The 4950-nt window shown below is 46.2% G+C and overlaps 1 long non-coding RNA gene across 1 annotated transcript; it reads right to left on the bottom strand.

Moving 5' to 3' along the window:
• Window positions 1-897: 897 nt before the first annotated feature.
• Window positions 898-1490, bottom strand: LOC135812607 (uncharacterized). Its single transcript, XR_010552867.1, has 3 exons — window positions 1439-1490; window positions 1232-1295; window positions 898-928 (listed from the first exon to the last, which is right to left on the bottom strand). It is a non-coding gene; the product is annotated as an uncharacterized LOC135812607 (long non-coding RNA).
• Between the last annotated feature and the right edge of the window lie 3460 nt (window positions 1491-4950).

Below are 4950 nucleotides of genomic sequence, written 5' to 3'. Positions count from 1 at the left end.
ATAAAGGTTCTTTTCCGTGGCGAACGTGCACTTGTGCACGTTCGGTGCATTCGCACCGGGGAGTAGTAAAATACGTACTATTCCCTGATTTGCACATCGAAGATGTGCATTGCATGACATATTGCGCATGCGTGCATACGCACGCGGAGCGTGTGACCTTCAGAGACCCTGCTTGCGGGAAAGACGCAGTACAACACAAGGTGTACTAGTACACGTGTCATTATACTACTCCCTGATTCGCACTTCGTAGATGTGCAGCAAACAAGTTCGTTAACGTGCCATGCACTCGTTTTATTCGCACATCGTAGATGTGCACTGACAAGTTGCCCATACAGAGCATGCCTAATCGGCTTTTCGATCGGTTAAGAGAATGTTCAAATTCGGCCATATTATGATCTCCAAGATCAGAATTCGGCTCAACATAGTACTTGAAGTCACCGTTCCCATTACGTCATGTACATTTACATACACCCTGTTGAAGCACTGAAGCATCGGGTTTCGGTGAATTCAACATGCGAATTTTTGAAAAATCGGCGAAAAGATGGGTAATTTCTTCAACCACTGTGTTCGGCGAATTTTTCGCCCGGCCGATTAGGGAAATGCCTACTGTCCATGCAGGTCCATTAGATGCAAAATTCTATTTTGATCAGGATACAGTTAGAATCAACCGGCTCCGCCCGCAGCATCATGCATCAAAACAATTATTGAAGGGGTGTCACAGTGAAGCAGTGTTGCTACGCACCGCAAATCCCCTCTGCACTGCACCGAATCTATACTGGAGAATCCAGAGTGACCAGCAAAGAGTCACAACCCACAGGTATCCAGTCACACTAAGGCATATCCACCATTCCCCACATATTCACTGTAACAAAACACAATACTGTTTACTATATTAAATGCACTTTTATTTAAATGGACTTGGATGAGTCTGTAGAAGAGAACACAATGCACGCACACGCACGCATGCGCGGGCACACACACACACACACACACACACATCTAGGTTATAGTGCTATACACATATCTAGTGTTTAGGAAGCACAAGAATGTGTCGAAGCACCCACACATACCCCTTCATGCAGTGTACTTCAGTAGCCCAACACATTACGACTGCACAGGACCATCATAAAACACATTACGACTGCTATAGCACAGGACCATCACAAAACACTACACACTGTTACTACACTACACACACAGTTACTACACTACGCCTGTTACAAGTACTTACAAATAATTTTGAAACAAATGGCACATCCCGAAGACGGCAGCTCCAGACCTTCATACATCATCATCTGTAAAACCAAGCATGAGCGCACACAAACACTATTAGTGTCACGAATACGGAAGCAGGGTAAGACAAGAGGATACGAAACAAGTAAGTATCGCTATAACGAGGGGGATAAGTATACATGTAGACAGAGCAGTGCTTACTTACAGGGTCCTAATACGCTCCATGGCGCCCCGGTAGTCGGACTGCAACAGCAGCCCGACCTGCCGGCCCTCCCTGCCGGCCCTCCCAGTAACGGGTTCGATGGGCCGCACCCGCCAGGTGTGCGGCCGCGGCTTGGCCTCCCACCAGCCTTTCTCCACTGTAAAAACGAAAGAAACCGCAGAAAGCACAGTGTCATAGAGCTCTTTTGTTGGGGGAGAGAGCTAGGAGCACTGCACACTTATCATTTGTCACAATATATGATGAGAAAGAGGCGGCGCTTGACGCACCGCCTCAGGTGCTGGCATAGGGGTATTACCCCTGACATTCGAACGCTACAGTGACAAGTGAAAGCCATTTGGACTGTAATGATACTGAAGTGAAGGTGTGAACCGCAAAGCAAGACCGTTACCTTCTTCCTGTCGAATTCGCTCCCCAGCTGCATACCGACATCATCCGCTAAAACCCAATCATACCAAGTAACGCAAAGGTCATCAGTTGACCTTTTGGACTTTTCAACTCTTATCCAAAACCACCAAGAGGAAAAAACCAGGATGAAGAAGACGTCAGTTGTAGAAGCGTTTGTGGAGGAGTTGTTACATTATTCTCAGTAAATAGATATGGCTGATACATTCGGCGTAGACTTGGACGACCGGTCGTGGTCTCTCACCACGGGTCCTTTACTAATAGCAAGATGGACGCCAATAAGAACTGTTGTGGAGTTGGCAGATCAAAACGCGCAGCAAGAAATTTGGCACGTCGATGGTAGACTCCATCGGGAGGACGGACCAGCTCTTGTTGATAGTAGGGGAGTGTCCGCCTGGTGCTATGGAGGTCGCCTTCATCGCGTTAATGAACCTGCTTGGATAGGACGGGGTAGCATCGAGTACTACCTCAACGGTGTCCGTCATAGAGCCGGCGGTCCTGCAGTCAGTTATTGTGACGCCACATGCTGTATTCTACGGTGGTATCACCACGGAAGGCTCCAGAGGGAGAATGCGCCAGCGGTGATACGCAGGGAAGGTAACAATCGTGTACGGGAGTGGTACCGATACAACCTTCGGCATATGGAAGATGGACCTGCTTTCATCTCTCAGGAGGAGGAGGGTATCTATCAGTGGTACCTCAACGGGGTGTATTACGGTAGCCACCATCAAGACCAGGCAATACACCCCATGGAGCTGCAGTACATCAATATAGTGCCTACTAAGGTAGACTCGTCAGCAATAAGTCATGAGCCCATTTGTGTGATTTGTCAGGATACCCTGGACCGTCCTCTATCCAAGTTGGAGTGCGGTCATGAATTTCACTTCCACTGTATGAAGGAGTGGATCAGTTCTGCCCCCAGCCCAACTTGCCCAACCTGCCGCTACTCCATGACTGCTGAGGACTTGGTTGAGTTCTTGTAGCAATACATGACACAGTTGCATATAGGCGACTACGAATGACCAGTCATGTGTTACAGATGGACACGGACACGCCACCCTAAGTAGCCATGAGCGGCTATTTGGACAAGGACAACAAAGCACCTCGTGGGCGGCCAAGGTTGACACTAGCCACAAGTCTGGTCGCTCAGTTGAATAAGCTGGGTGTGCCCATGAAGACCATGGAAGACCTTTCCAGGTGCCGGCAACATGCGGAGGACAAGACAGACTGGAAGAAACTGTGCAGCTCGACACTCGAGGACAAATCAGTATCAGCAGCTACTACACCTTGCTGATGATGCTCACAAGACAGAAGTGGGAAAAAACACTGAATTTCTTTATTTAGTGCTCAACTACGCAAAATGTGTTTTATTATTATTATACATGTTCAACTGTACACAGACTGGCTGACTGCCATTCTCTACCACACATTACCGGACACTGTTGTGGTTGTCGTCGTTATCGTCGTCGTCATTGTTGATGTTGTTGTCGGTTGTTGTCGTCGTTATCGTCGTCGTTGTTGATGTTGTTATTGGTTGCTGCTGTCGGTTGTTGCCGGTTGTTGTTGGTTGTTGTTGGTTGTTGTTGGTTGTTGTTGGTTGTTGTTGATGTTGCTGGCAGTTGTTGTCGTCGTTATCGTCGTCGTTGTTGATGTTGTTATTAGTTGTTGCTGTCGGTTGTTGGTTGTTATTGGTTGTTGCTGTCGGTTGTTGGTTGTTATTGTTGATTGTTGTCGGTTGTTGTTGGCTGTTGGATGTTGTTGTCGGTTGTTGTCGGTTGTTGTTGGTTATTGTTGGTTGTTGTTGGTTGTTGTTGGGCGTTGTTGGTTGTTATCGGTTGTTGTCAGGTGTTGTTGGTTGTTGTTGGTTGTTGTTGTCGGTTGTTGTCGGTTGTTGTCGGTTGTTGTCGGTTGTTGTCGGTTGTTGGGTGTTGTTGTCGGTTGTTGGGTGTTGTTGTCGGTTGTTGGGTGTTGTTGTTGGTTGGTGTTGGTTGGTGTTGGTTGTTGTTGGTTGTTGTCGGTTGTTGTCCGTTGTTGTTGGTTGTTGTTGGTTGTTGTTGGCTGTTGTTGGTTGTTGTTGTTGTTTGTTGTTGTTTGTTGTTGTCGGTTGTTGGTTGTTGTTGTGTGTTGTTGTTGGTTGTAGTTGGTTGTTGTCAGTTGTTGTTGGTTGTTGGATGTTGTTGTCGGTTGTTGTCGGTTGTTGTCGGTTGTTGTTGGTTGTTGTTGTTGTTGTTGGCTGTTTTTGGTTGTTGTTGGTTGTTGTTGTTTGTTGTTGTCGGTTGTTGGTTGTTGTTGTTGTTTGTTGTTGTTGTTGGTTGTAGTTGGTTGTTGTCAGTTGTTGTTGGTTGTTGGATGTGGTTGTCGGTTGTTGTCGGTTGTTGTCGGTTGTTGTCGGTTGTTGTTGGTTGTTGTTGGCTGTTGTTGGCTGTTGTTGGTTGTTTTTGGTTGTTGTTGGTTGTAGTCGGTTGTTGTCGGTTGTTGTGTTTTAATCGTTATTTTGTTCATTATCCAGGAGGATGTTGCTATGATCCAGTACCATTTTTCGCATATATGAGACAAGTTTGTGTAACGTTAGTGTGACGTGGGGTATGCTGATTGGATGTAAGGTGGTGAGAGTATGCTGATTGGCCGATAACAATTAGTGGAAGGGATAAAGTAATGCGCTGCTTGTGCAGCGTAACCAAACACATGGTCTGTGGGAAACACCCTAGTAAAATAAATAAGATAATAATAACATGAATTGCCACCGGCACTTGAGAGACTCGAGCCCCGCCACCTTGTACAGATCGGACTTGGTAGCTTCATACTGGAACTTAATCTTCTTCTTTTTGAGGTATGACCGTACAAAACGCGCTTGGATTTTTTCATTTTATTTTTATTTTTTTATTTTTTTCATTGCAACTTTTTTAGCAGATAGCAACCTTTTTAGCAGACTCGTGAAACAACGGTGAATCTGGAACGAATAAATGGTCCATGTCAAAGGCATGACGAGTCACGAAGTCTTCACATTCATGATGGAACGTTGTCATGATTGACGCATTCCTTGATGGTGCGCACATGAAATCACCCTGGCTCATCTTTTCCAACTCCATTCT

Source organism: Sycon ciliatum, chromosome 3 (assembly GCF_964019385.1).
Source record: "Sycon ciliatum chromosome 3, ocSycCili1.1, whole genome shotgun sequence".
Taxonomy (NCBI): Eukaryota; Metazoa; Porifera; class Calcarea; order Leucosolenida; family Sycettidae; genus Sycon; species Sycon ciliatum.
This window is presented reverse-complemented; position numbering and strand designations above follow the sequence as displayed.